Below are 14613 nucleotides of genomic sequence, written 5' to 3'. Positions count from 1 at the left end.
GGTGATATCGCTTATATGTGATCATATAAATATTTTCTCTCCTTTCTGTAGTGTGGTTTAAACTTAATCCTTAAAGGACATGTATTTGAATTTTTCAGCTGGTTAGAAACCCGAATATACCAGTCAAAGAAAACTGCTCCGTACAGGCTACAGATTTAGTTTTCTTCCTGTACTAAGATGTCTTTTAGATATAGTAAGTTTGTTAAAGCCAAGAGCTCCTATGGAACGAAGTTTGGTGGGAGGGGGGACATTGAGTAGTAAGATCACTCTTGTAATAGAGATGCCACTCTTGCAGATATTGACAACTATTGGGGCCATAAAATTTTTACCAAACATTGGAAAGACAAGATCTGAACAACCTATCATTGCTGCAGTCTCAAATATCACGAAATACCATTATCTCAGGACAATAAATAGACAATAAAGAAGACTCACAGACCAGATTAGTTGTCATGTATCACCAAACAGGGACTGGATCCTTGTCAACACGACCCAACAGAGATTGTCCCCAGAAATTCACTTCATAACCTCAAAACCAAAAACCCACACTGATGGCAAAAAATAACCATGCAAATAATGAGAGAGAAAGAGAGACAGAGAGCGACCTGTCCTATAGCCATACTCAGTGGGTAAAAGCCAAAGAGCTCAATTTCTGCTCATGATACTTAATAGAACATAGGGAACATGAGGCAATAGCTCAATGGCTGCAGATCTGCACCAAGTGCCTGTTGGACGCAGGATTCTACTGTCTCCAATAATATGTCTCAGATGGACTAATTTTTTTTCTTTTTTTGAGACAGAGTCTCGCTCTGTTGCCCAGGCTGGGGTGCAATGGCGCGATCTCGGCTCACTGTAAACTCCGCCTCCCGGGTTCAAGCGATTCTCCTGCCTCAGCCTCCCGAGTAGTTGGGATTACAGACACTCATCACCGCGCCCCGCAATTTCTTTCTTTCTTTCTTTCTTTTTTTTTTTTTTGTATTTTTAGTAGAGACAGAGTTTCACCATGTTGATCAGGCTGGTCTCGAACTCCTGACCTCAGTTGATCAAAAGTAGGTGAGGTCAGAAAACATACCCTGGGAGAGGCTGGCACAATGCCCAGAACCGCCATCGCTAGGCCTCGGGTTTTCTTCTGTAGTGGAATACTAGTATTCATGTAGTTCAGGGACAAAACCAATTAGATAATTCTGGGATTTAAAAAGAGATGCATTTACAGTGCTATTTGAGAAGGGGTATTAAGGAATTTGCCAGGGCACTGACGCGTGTCAGGCATAAACCACAGGATAAGAGAGAGCTCAGTATTTTCTGTCCATGAAGGTGATAAGCGAGGGCCTGAAGAAAGAGGGACGGGGGAGGACACTGGCCCCAGAAATAGGAAAGGGCTGCTTGGGGGTGGGAAGGATGGGTCGGGGTGCTATCTAGAAAGTTGCCTGGTAATGGATGTAGGATGTGGGAGCGAGACATCAAACATGAAGCTGTCGCTTAAATAAAGTCTGAAAAAAGACTAGATACGTAAACGGCAGGAGATAGTAAGTAGGGAAACTGGACCTGGCTCCTCATAAAACTTCCCTCCTTCTATCTGAAGGAGGATCGCAGCGCATTTCGGCCAAGACAGGTTAGACTGCGGTTCTGACGTGCGGGCCTCGAGGAATATGCGCTAGGGCACCTGGCGGCGCGTAGAGCCTTTTCCCTACCCAAAGTAAGCCTGTTATGTCTACAACCCAACGGGGACACTGAGAGCCCCAAAGGCCCTGCTTTCTTCCCAGAGAACAGCGCCCTACTGAGTAGTTTCTACCTGGCTCTAAGAGGTGAGAACACATTCCCCGCTAGCACAGAAATCCTACAATCTCCTGTGGGGGCTGAGCTTGGAAGCAGAAGCTGTGTAGGAGGTGACTTGGGGGGTAGGAAAAAACACGAAGATTTTCAGAGAGCGTGAGAAACCAAGAGACTGGAGAACGCGGACCAATCCCCGCAAAAAGCAGCCCCGGTAGAAAGGGAAGAGCTGAGCGATTTTCACCCTTGTTAGCTTGTGTTACAACGCCAATAAGGTTGATGCTCAGTTTTTCTCCTACCGCGGACAGGATACCTGTTACTTTCCATTCCCCTGCTTTCCACTGTAGGATTAACGCTTAAGTCTAAAACACTAACCAAGGTACAAACAAACAGAAAAAAAAAATTACCCTGAACGTACAGTCTGTTCTTCAAACTATATAAAGTCAGGGGAAAGCGCGAACGCAGTCCCCCACTACCACAAATTATGCAGTCGAGTTTCCCACATTTGGGGAAATCGCAGGGGTCAGCACATCCGGAGTGCAATGGATAAGCCTCGCCCTGGGAAAACCACCTTCGTGATCATGGTATCTCCCCTGCCAGGTAAGTATGAGATCTTCTGCCTCTGCCCCGCCACAGCCTCATACGCCTCACTCTTTACACACACGGTCACTTCCCTGCGCACTCTCGAGCCCTTTCCAGCCCTCACATACAGCTGGGATTTTCAGTTCTGATCGGCGGTCCTAAACCCGCTCCCACGGCACGGGAACTCCTTCGTGGCGAAGCAGCAGCCCCTGCGCTGCCTCATCTACATAGAAGTCGCCCTATCCGTGATGTCACCGACAGTGCTTTGCCAAGTCCCCGTCTGCCTTTCTGCCACTCAACCGACCAATCCGCTGCCAGAGCCGGCAAGGGGAAATGACGTCTGCCTCTCCCTTTTTCTCTCCCTCCCCTGCATCTGCTCTCTCCCAAAGAAGCTGGTCTTTAGCATGTGTTGAGAAGCAACTTTTTGGAGGACAGATGGAGCTGGGGGGAACCCTTCTTCAAAGAATGGCTTTTAATTCTCAAACTAGAGTGTTTCAGATTACAGAAGAAACTGGTTCTCTTCGCATCCTTATCCTTGTGATGTAGCATTCCACTTGCAATTGGAAGCCGTTTAATATCAGAGACAAACCATATTTATGAAAGTAAAGAGGCTGCTCAGATGACTGCAAACCAGCCTTCCTTACTGGTTTTATCACTGGTAATCTTATAAAGACAGTTGTCCAGTTTCATCAATCTTGTAGGTTTGTTTTTTTTTTTTGATGTTGTTGGTTTTTTTTTTTTCCAAATTCAGTATTGTAGAAAAATATGCTGCCCCAGAAGAGATGATTGGACACTCTCAAGCATGGTGTTGGACTTTGTCATCTCTTGCACAGCCATCTCCACACCTTAGTGCTTACCTCATGTTAGTTTTTTATATTCTGCAAAGACAAAACCAAAATCATCCAAATTTGACACAAATACCTGGGATACATCTTATTTGAGAAGTTTAACAAATGTCTGGATCATCTTTTCTTATATATTACGCAGAAAACCCTGTGAAGTAAGCAAAGTTGGAATGCTCAAGTCAATGACCATTTGAATATTTACAAGTAGATTTGAGACAGGAATACTACCGGGTGGTCACAGGATAACTAATTCTAGGCAGCAGATTTACATGACTTGAGGCTATGGGCTGTTAAGATGCTGAAAAACCAGGGTGTGGACCAAGCTGGCTAAGACTGAGTGGACCCGATGTGGTGCTGGATTTGATGGAGGTTTTACCTAGGCCCTCATTATATGCTCATTAACATACTAAATCATACACCCACCGGTGCCATGACAGTTCTGAGACCAATATTTGCTGTAAAAATGGATGGCACCACGGTTCCGAGAAATCTCCACCTTTACCCAGGAATTTTCATGAATATTCCACTCCTTGGTTAAAGAAACCCATCAAGATGAAACCCCAGAACCCATTGTTCTCTCTCGAGTATGCCCGAGCTCCCCTTTCTTGAGTGTGTACTTTTTGCTTTGCAATAAATCTCTTCTTTCACTATTTGCTGACTCATCTTTGACTTTGTTCTCGAGATGGTGTCAAGAGCCTGGACACCACTGCTGGGGTCGAGATCCCACCAGTGTCCGGGGACCTCCCCCAGCCAACCAGTGTCACGTTCTATTCCATTGTTCAAATCACAAAACATCGAGTGGAGAGTTCTCCTTGGAGACCATAAAGTAAAGATTCTGCGGTGTGGTGGCCAGTTAGGCCACTGGAAGCTTGGCAAAATATTGAAAATGAGGGATTAGGTGACAGGGTAGTAACTGCTGAATACTAAATACTTGATCCAGGCCCCATTCCCTGGAGATTGACAGGGAGACACATTGTCCAGGTGGTAGTGGAGAAATACTTTCTGGGTATCTGACCAGCCTTTGTGGAAAGAACTGGCACCGTAATGCAGATGTAACTGCCTGATGGGCTCTTCCTGCCCAATGTACACACAAAATCAATTCAAGGAGACCATGGCGCTGCAGGAAACAGTTTCATTGACACAGGCCAGCCACGACATGTGGGAGACAGAGTTATTACTCAAACCAATCTCACTGAAGGCTTGGAGGTAAGGGGTTTTTCAAAGATAGTTTGTTGGGGAGGGGGCTAGGGCTTGCGCGGTGCTGATTGTTGGGGATGAAATCACAGGTGTGTGGAAAATGGCCCTTCTGCATGGAGTCAGCTTCTGGGTGGGGGCTAAGGGACTGGTTGATTTTCGGGCCAGATGGTGCCATCCAATAGTCAGAAATGCAAAAGCCTGAAAAGCCATCTCAAGAGGCCAATCTTGGGTTCTACAATAGTGATGTTCTTCACAGCAGTAATTGGGGAAGCTGTGAATCTTGTGACTTCTGGAATAATGGCTGGTAATTATTTAACGAGGCATACATCTTAGCAGAAATCAGGCCCCTTTCATCGTCCTAACCTGGTGATCTTTCATTAGTTTTACAGGGGTAATTTAGTTTTGGGGAAGGTTATTATTTAAACCAGCCTTTTTGGCTGTCCCCAACCATTTTGTCACCAGGGATTGGTTTCGTGGAAGATACTTTTTCCATGGAAGGGGGTGGTGGATGGTTTCCAGATGAAACTGTTCCACCTCAGGTCATCAGGCATTAGTTACAGTCTCATAAGGAGTGCACAATCTGGATCACTCACGTGAGCAGTTCCCAATAGGGCCTGAGCTCTGATGAGCATCTAATGCTCGTGCTGATCTGACAAGAGGCAGAGCTCAGGTGGTAATGAGCTAAAATAGAGCAGTGGTCATGCCTAGTGAAAAGTTTGAGGGAACTCGCCCAACGTTGGGTTTCTTCAGAGCCATACATATAGATATAACCAAAAATCCTAAAAGACACTGCCCTTCATCATTCCATGCTGTTAGACATTTATAGGACCATGGATGGTGATATCGCTTATATGTGATCATATAAATCTTTTCTCTCCTTTCTGTAGTGTGGTTTAAACTTAATCCTTAAAGGACATGTATTTGAATTTTTCAGCTGGTTAGAAACCCGAATATACCAGTCAAAGAAAACTGCTCCTTACATGCTACAGATTTAGTTTTCTTCCTGTACTAAGATGTCTTTTAGATATATTAAGTTTGTTAAAGCCAAGAGCTCCTATGGAAGGAAGTTTGGTGGGAGGGGGGACATTGAGTAGTAAGATCACTCTTGTAATAGAGATGCCACTCTTGCAGATATTGACAACTATTGGGGCCATAAAATTTTTACCAAACATTGGAAAGACAAGATCTGAACAACCTATCATTGCTGCAGTCTCAAATATCACGAAATACCATTATCTCAGGACAATAAATAGACAATAAAGAAGACTCACAGACCAGATTAGTTGTCATGTATCACCAAACAGGGACTGGATCCTTGTCAACACGACCCAACAGAGATTGTCCCCAGAAATTCACTTCATAACCTCAAAACCAAAAACCCACACTGATGGCAAAAAATAACCATGCAAATAATGAGAGAGAAAGAGAGACAGAGAGCGACCTGTCCTATAGCCATACTCAGTGGGTAAAAGCCAAAGAGCTCAATTTCTGCTCATGATACTTAATAGAACATAGGGAACATGAGGCAATAGCTCAATGGCTGCAGATCTGCACCAAGTGCCTGTTGGACGCAGGATTCTACTGTCTCCAAAATATGTCTCAGATGGACTAATTTTTTTTCCTTTTTTGAGACAGAGTCTCGCTCTGTTGCCCGGGCTGGGGTGCAATGGCGTGATCTCGGCTCACTGTAACCTCCGGCTCCTGGGTTCAAGCCATTCTCCTGCCTCAGCCTCCCGAGTAGTTGGGATTACAGACACTCATCACCGCGCCCCGCAATTTCTTTCTTTTTTTTTTTTTTTTTTTTTTGTATTTTTAGTAGAGACAGAGTTTCACCATGTTGGTCAGGCTGGTCTCGAACTCCTGACCTCAGTTGATCAAAAGTATGTGAGGTCAGAAAACATACCCTGGGAGAGGCTGGCACAACGCCCAGAACCGCCATCGCTAGGCCTGGGGTTTTCTTCTGTAGTGGAATACTAGTATTCATGTAGTTCAGGGACAAAACCAATTAGATAATTCTGGGAGTTAAAAAGAGATGCATTTACAGTGCTATTTGAGAAGGGGTATTAAGGAATTTGCCAGGGCACTGACGCGCGTCAGGCATAAACCACAGGTTATGAGAGAGCTGAGTATTTTCTGTCCATGAAGGTGATAAGCGAGGGCCTGAAGAAAGAGGGACGGGGGAGGACACTGGCCCCAGAAATAGGAAAGGGCTGCTTGGGGGTGGGAAGGATGGGTCGGGGTGCTATCTAGAAAGTTGCCTGGTAATGGATGTAGGATGTGGGAGAGAGCCATCAAACATGATGCTGTCGCTTAAATAAAGTCTGAAAAAAGACTAGATACGTAAACGGCAGGAGATAGTAAGTAGGGAAACTGGACCTGGCTCCTCATAAAACTTCCCTCCTTCTATCTGAAGGAGGATCGCAGCGCATTTCGGCCAAGACAGGTCAGACGGCGGTTCTGACGTGCGGGCCTCGAGGAATATGCGCTAGGGCACCTGGGGGCGGGTAGAGCCTTTTCCCTACGCAAAGTAAACCTGTTATGTCTACAACCCAACGGGGACACTGAGAGCCCCAAAGGCCCTGCTTTCTTCCCAGAGAACAGCGCCCTACTGAATAGTTTCTACCTGGCTCTAAGAGGTGAGAACACATTCCCCGCTAGCACAGAAATCCTACAATCTCCTGTGGGGGCTGTGCTTGGAAGCAGAAGCTGTGTAAGAGGTGACTTGGGGGGTAGGAAAAAACACGAAGATTGTCACAGAGCGTGAGAAAGCAAGAGACTGGAGAACGCGGACCAATCCCCTGTGGGGGCTGCACTTGGAAGCAGAAGCTGTGTAAGAGGTGACTTGGGGGGTAGGAAAAAACACGAAGATTTTCACAGAGCGTGAGAAACGAAGAGACTGGAGAACGCGGACCAATCCCCGCAAAAAGCAGCCCCGGTAAGAAAGCGAAGAGCTGAGAGATCTTCACCCTAGTTAGCTTATGTTACAACGCCAATAAGGCTGATGATAGCTTTTTATCCTATCGCGGATAGGATACCTGTTACTTTCTATCCCCCTGCTTTCCACTGTAGGATTAACGCTTAAGTCTAAAACGCTAACCAAGGTACAAACAAAAGAAAAAATCACTCTGAACGTACAGTCTGTTTTTCAAACTATATAAAGTCAGGGGAAAGCGCGAACGCAGTCCCCCACTACCACAAATTATGCAGTCGAGTTTCCCACATTTGGGGAAATCGCAGGGGTCAGCACATCCGGAGTGCAATGGATAAGCCTCGCCCTGGGAAAACCACCTTCGTGATCATGGTATCTCCCCTGCCAGGTAAGTATGAGATCTTCTGCCTCTGCCCCGCCACAGCCTCATACGCCTCGCTCTTTACACACACGGTCACTTCCCCTGCGCACTCCCGAGCCCTTGCCAGCCCTCAGACATAGCTGGGATTCTCAGTTCTGATCAGCGGTCCTAAACCCGTTCCCACGGCACGGGAACTCCTTCGTGGCGAAGCAGCAAGTGGCGAAGCAGCAGCCCCTGCGCTGCCTCATCTACATAGAAGTCGCCCTATCCGTGATGTCACCGACAGTGCTTTGCCCAGTCCCCGTCTGCCTTTTTGCCACTCAACCGACCAATCCGCTGCCAGAGCCGGCAAGGGGGAAATGACGTCTGCCTCTCCCTTTTTCTCTTTCTCCCCCGCATCTGCTCTCTCCCAAAGAAGCTGGTCTTTAGCATGTGTTGAGAAGCAACCTTTCGGAGGCCACATGGAGCTGGGGGGCACCCTTCTTCAAAGAATGGCTTATTAATTCTCAAACTAGAGTGTTTCAGATTACAGAAGAAACCGGTTCTCTTCGCATCCTTATCCTTGTGATGTAGCATTCCACTTGCAATTGGAAGCCGTTTAATATCAGAGAGAAACCATATTTATGAAAGTGAAGAGGCTGCTCAGATGACTGCAAACCAGCCTTCCTTACTGGTTTTATCACTGGTAATCTTATAAAGACAGTTGTCCAGTTTCATGAATCTTGTAGGTTTGTTTTTTTTTTTGATGTTGTTGGTTTTTTTTTTTTTCCAAATTCAGTATTGTAGAAAAATATGCTGCCCCAGAAGAGATGATTGGACACTCTCAAGCATGGTGTTGGAATTTGTCATCTCTTGCACAGCCATCTCCACACCTTAGTGCTTACCTCATGTTAGTTTTTTATATTCTGCAAAGACAAAACCAAAATCATCCAAATTTGACACAAATACCTGGGATACATCTTATTTGAGAAGTTTAACAAATGTCTGGATCATCCTTTCTTATATATTACGCAGGAAACCCTGTGAAGTAAGCAAAGTTGGAATGCCCAAGTCAATGACCATTTGAATATTTACAAGTAGATTTGAGACAGGAATACTACCGGGTGGTCACAGGATAACAAATTCTAGGCAGCAGATTTACATGACTTGAGGCTATGGGCTGTTAAGACGCTGAAAATCCAGGGTGTGGACCAAGCTGGCTAAGACTGAGTGGACCCGATGTGGTGCTGGATTTGATGGAGGTTTTACCTAGGCCCTCATTATATGCTCATTAACATACTAAATCATACACCCACCGGTGCCATGACAGTTCTGAGACCAATATTTGCTGTAAAAATGGATGGCACCACGGTTCCGAGAAATCTCCACCTTTACCCAGGAATTTTCATGAATATTCCACTCCTTGGTTAAAGAAACCCATCAAGATGAAACCCCAGAACCCATTGTTCTCTCTCGAGTATGCCCGAGCTCCCCTTTCTTGAGTGTGTACTTTTTGCTTTGCAATAAATCTCTTCTTTCACTATTTGCTGACTCATCTTTGACTTTGTTCTCGAGATGGTGTCAAGAGCCTGGACACCACTGCTGGGGTCGAGATCCCACCAGTGTCCGGGGACCCCCCCCAGCCCACCAGTATCAGATTCTATTCCATTGCTCAAATCACAAAACATCGAGTGGAGAGTTCTCCTTGGAGACCATAAAGTGAAGATTCTGCGGTGTGGTGGCCAGTTAGGCCACTGGAAGCTTGGCAAAATATTGAAAATGAGGGATTAGGTGACAGGGTAGTAACTGCTGAATACTAAATACTTGATCCAGGCCCCATTCCCTGGAGATTGACAGGGAGACACATTGTCCAGGTGGTAGTGGAGAAATACTTTCTGGGTATCTGACTAGCCTTTGTGGAAAGAACTGGCACCGTCCTGCAGATGTAACTGCCTGATGGGTTCTTCCTGCCCAATGTACACACAATATCAATTCAAGGAGACCATGGCACTGCAGGAAACAGTTTCATTGACACAGGCCAGCCACGACATGTGGGAGACAGAGTTATTACTCAAACCAATCTCACTGAAGGCTTGGAGGTAAGGGGTTTTTCAAAGATAGTTTGTTGGGGAGGGGGCTAGGGCTTGCGCGGTGCTGATGGTTGGGGATGAAATCACAGGGGTGTGGAAAATCGCCCTTCTGCATGGAGTCAGCTTCTGGGTGGGGGCTAAGGGACTGGTTGATTTTCGGGCCAGATGGTGCCATCCAATAGTCAGAAATGCAAAAGCCTGAAAAGACATGTCAAGAGGCCAGTCTTGGGTTCTACAATAGTGACGTTCTTCACAGCAGTAATTGGGGAAGTTGCGAATCTTGTGACTTCTGGAATAATGGCTGGTAATTATTTAACGAGGCATACATCTTAGCAGGAATCAGGCCCCTTTCATCCTTCTAACTTGGTGATTTTTCATCAGTTTTACAGGGGTAATTTAGTTTTGGGGAAGGTTATCATTGAAACCAGCCTTTTTGGCTGTCCCCAACCATTTTGTCACCAGGGATTGGTTTCTTGGAAGATACTTTTTCCATGGAAGGGGGTGGTGGATGGTTTCCAGATGAAACTCTTCCACCTCAGGTCATCAGGCATTAGTTACAGTCTCATAAGGAGTGCACAATCTGGATCACTCACATGAGCAGTTGCCTATAGGGCACGAGCTCTGATGAGCATCTAATGCTCATGCTGATCTGACAAGAGGCAGAGCTCAGGTGGTAATGCTTGAAAGCCTGCAGCTCACCTCCTGCTGTTCGGCTGGGTTCCTAACCGGCCATGGGCCAGTACCTGTCTTGTGGCCCTGGAGGTTGGGGACCCCTGATTTAAAGTATAAACTCGATTTTTCCCAAAATTAGCTTGGAGGTAATTGCATAGGAATGAGCAAAGACAGCTAGCCAGTGAGGCTAGAACCAAGATGGAGTCAGCCATGTCAGCTTTCTCTTATTGTCATAATTTTGCAAAGGTAGTTTCTGAGTGACTACACTGGACACTTGTTAAAAACATGAGACAGATTTTATTGTATGTACTACAGTAGGCAGGAGAGACCAGCAGAGAACTGTGCTGAACCTCAAATACAGCAGGAGTTGTTGAAGATTATAGCCAATTGGCAAGATAAGAAAGTCGGTGTATGGAAAATTACTAAGAGGAACTTGATTAGCTATCAAAGGTGATTGCGAAGACTCTTGCTAAACTAGACTCAACAGTATTGTTTCCTAAAATTGGACTTGGCAGGCGAAGAAGTAACAGAGAAAAGGGCTCAGAGGAAACTACTAAGGTTTGGTCAAAGATTGGAGTCCTTGTCAACTCTACATTGGAGCTTCTGCAAATAAACAAAGACCAACCAAATGAAAAAAAGCAAAGGCTATTTATTCTGAGCTTGCTATAGCAGGGAGTCAGTCACTGTTAATTGCATTTTGGCAGAGACTTGAAGGCAGTCACAAGGGTGGGAAAGCTTTGTAAAAAGAAAGGCTTCAGGGGCCGGGCACAGTGGCTCACGCATGTAATCTCAGCACTTTGGGAGGCCCAGGTGGGTGGTCACAAGGTCAGGAGATCAAGACCATCCTGACTAACATGGTGAAACCCCACCTCTTCTAAAAAATTTACAAACAATTAGCCAGGCATGGTGGCAGTCACCTAGAGTCCCAGCTACTCCAGAGGCTGAGGCAGGAGAATGGCATGAACCTGAGAGGTGAAGCTTGCAGTGAGTCGAGATCATGCCACTGCACTCCAGCCTGGGTGACAGAGTGAGACTGTGTCTCAAAAAAACAAACAAACAAACAAAGAAAAGCTTCAGGTATGCTTGGATTGGAGGCTGTCAGCATGGTGAAGCTCTGGATAGATGAAGGAAATAAAAATATTTTACCCCAGAATATATTCCTTTGGCATATTTTAAGATGCTGTCAGAGAGCCAGCAAACAGAAGTAACTCTGCAAAACTGTCTTTTGTAGGGGAAATTTACACCTGCAGAGAATCTGCATTAATCCAGCCTTATCTTGTCAGGATTGAGAAATAAAAATAAGCCCTAGGCCCTACAACCAACTGAATGGACTCTCTCTTGGCTGACAGGACTGCAGAGAAACCTCGAAAGTGGTTTCTGGATGTGGCAGGCTAGGAGGTTAGACATGCCACCTTAAAACTTCCTCTCACTAACTGCCATTATAAGGCAGGAGAACAGCAGAGGGAATTGGAAGTTGGATAAAAGGCAGAGAGAGTGAAAGTAGAAACAAAAGCAAGGTGATGGTGTGAGAGAGCAAGAAGCAAGATAAAAGGCAGAAGTTCAGCAGCCAAAACAAAAGGTAAGATTTAAAAAAGCAAGCAAGGCTGGGCATGGTGGCTCATGCCTGTAATCCCAGCACTGTGGGAGGCCAAGGCAGGCAGATAACTTGAGGTCAGGAATTTGAGACCAGCCTGGCCAACATGGTGAAACCCCTTCTCTACTAAAAATACAAAAAATTAGCTGGGCATGGTGGTGCACTCCTGTATTCCCAGCTAATTGGGAGGCTGAGACAGTAGCATCACTTGAACCCAGGAGGCAGTGGTTGCAGTGAGCCGAGATTGCACCACTGCACTCCAGCCTGGGCAACATAATGAGACTCTGTCTCAAAAAAAAAAAAAAAAAAAAGCAAGCAAGGATGCCATGGCCAGCGAGATCCAAACGAGTAAAGTGGCAGCTCCTCAGAGATACGCATGTGCATTAGAGAAAAAAAGTATCCTTAACATGACTCCATATCATAATCAGCTCATTAAAACTCATGCATATGGACTGCATATCATGCATGTACTTAAAATTATGGGATGGAGGCAATGTGCAAGCACACAAGGGCCAAAGTAGCTAAACAACCCACCTATCAATCAAAAGGCAAACACTGGCTAATGATTAGACATCCTTGTGAAGGGAAGAAAAAAAGCCACACATAGAAAGACCCAAAGTACACCAAACTAATACTGATCTCACATCCCAGAGGTCAGCCCACTCTCCCCACTCCGAGAGTGTTACTGTGCTTAATAAATTTTTGCTTTGCTTTGCTGCTTTGTGTGTCATGTACAGTTCTTTGGGACACCAAGAGCCTGGAAATGCACGGCACCATCTTGTAAGAGTTAGGATTGTTTTTCCTAAGGGTTAACAAACCTAGCCTTTGGAAAGATTTGCTTCACTACTGTTATCAACCAACAGCCTGATGCTTTCCCTCCCTTTGTGGTTTTGACAAAACAAGCAAGCAGCATTCCCTCCTGATAAGAGACCACCGACCTAGGAATAATTCTGGCCAGACTACACAGGACGTACAGCGAGGGTTTTCATGTCCTCTGTCTCAGCTTTTGACATCAGAGGGCCACAAACTCCACTCTCAGATGATTGCTAATGCCACCATTTTATGCACATGGGCCCCATGGAGAGGCACGCAGCTCAACTGCACATCTGCACATTTTCCTCTTATAAACATTTATATTGGAATATTATTTGGTGCTGCTCCCATGAAAGATACATTTGCAGAATGGACTCAAATTAGAAGCATTATGTAAGCAATATAATGTAGCAATGGCGCATCCAGCTTTCTACAATACAGAAATGTCTGCAGTGTAAACATTTCCACAATGACCAAAGATATGTGTACAAGAATGGTGACTGCAGCATTCTTTGTGATCCTAAAACCATGAAACTAACGTCATCTCAAAAACATTTTTTTTTTTTTGAGATGGAGTCTCACTGTAATGCCCAGGCTGGAGTGTAGTGGTGCCATCTCAGCTCATTGCAGCCTCCACCTGCCAAGTTCATACGATTCCCCTGTCTCAGCCTCCCAAGTAGCTGGGATTATAGGTGCATGCCACCACACCTGGCTAACAAAAACATTTTGAAAAGGGTTAAATAAATCATGCATAAACTGAGGAAAAATACTGTTTTCAAAAATGATGGAGAAGATCACTATCGTGATGAATGATTCCACTGGTCACATTATTGATAGAGCAATCAGGAAACCCAGGCTCATCCTGGAGGTAATAGTGGACCCCTACTACTAAAATATGAAAAAATGGAGGTTTGTAAATTACTCGTTTAAGCGTATAAGGGACTGAATTAGAATTTTATTACACCAGAAGTGGGTTTCTAGGTCTCTGTTTCAGGATTCCTTAGTTACACAGGTGTAAACCCGGCATTTCAGGAGATACCCGGTTAAGAATCTGGTCGGGAAGGTGGGGGCTCTTGACATGCATCTGTCAGAAATTAGTGGCTTGGGACTTCGAGAAGATAAAATCTTCCCCATTTATCTAGTGATTGACAATGCGTGAATGCTTCAGAAGTTCCAATAAGCGTCCCTGGGTGGGCTTGAACCACCAACCTTTCGGTTAACAGCCGAACGCGCTAACCGATTGCGCCACAGAGACAAGCGCTTCCGACTCTACTGGGCATATAGGAAGGGCGCACTCACTGAACTTCCTCCGTTCCGTCTATTCTCAGGGCCCGCCCAGCAGGACCACTGAGCAAGGCCTTGGAAAACCAGAGAGATTAGAGCGGTGAGTCGCGCCGGTCACGTTGGACACCTGCGCGTTAGGAGATTCTGGAGCCAGAAGAACAGCCGAATTGCCTTCTCCCGCCCTGCCCCTCCCCTGCTTCAGAAGCTTCCAGAAACTCCCATGTGGGCGACCCAGCCAGAGCCGCCTGGGGGCCCAAGGGAAGCTGAACGCCCTGCGGGCTCCGGGGATGGTTCTTCCCGTTCTTTGCGCCGCCTTCACCCATTGAAGGAGCCTGTGCCCACCCTGCCCAGTCGCTGTGGGGGCCGCTGAGGAGCTTCCGCTGCCACCTTCTGATCTTGTGTTCCTCACAGGGGCTCCACCAGGGCAGGGATGGTGGTGAGGGTCGCTCGTGGGTCCCCTGGGGGGAGCAGGGTCTGGTACTCACCAGGGCTCACGA

The 14613-nt window shown here is 46.0% G+C and overlaps 3 non-coding genes across 3 annotated transcripts; all 3 read right to left on the bottom strand.

Moving 5' to 3' along the window:
* Positions 1-2214: 2214 nt before the first annotated feature.
* On the bottom strand, positions 2215-2378 carry LOC129022586 (U1 spliceosomal RNA). Its single transcript, XR_008496478.1, has one exon. It is a non-coding gene; the product is annotated as a U1 spliceosomal RNA (small nuclear RNA).
* A 5177-nt stretch (positions 2379-7555) lies between these two features.
* Positions 7556-7719, bottom strand: LOC129022575 (U1 spliceosomal RNA). Its single transcript, XR_008496475.1, has one exon. It is a non-coding gene; the product is annotated as a U1 spliceosomal RNA (small nuclear RNA).
* Positions 7720-14013: 6294 nt separating this feature from the next.
* Positions 14014-14087, bottom strand: TRNAN-GUU (transfer RNA asparagine (anticodon GUU)). Its single transcript has one exon. It is a non-coding gene; the product is annotated as a tRNA-Asn (tRNA).
* Between the last annotated feature and the right edge of the window lie 526 nt (positions 14088-14613).

The sequence above is a fragment of the Pongo pygmaeus genome, chromosome 1 (genome assembly GCF_028885625.2).
Source record: "Pongo pygmaeus isolate AG05252 chromosome 1, NHGRI_mPonPyg2-v2.0_pri, whole genome shotgun sequence".
In the NCBI taxonomy this organism is placed as follows: domain Eukaryota; kingdom Metazoa; phylum Chordata; class Mammalia; order Primates; family Hominidae; genus Pongo; species Pongo pygmaeus.
This window is presented reverse-complemented; position numbering and strand designations above follow the sequence as displayed.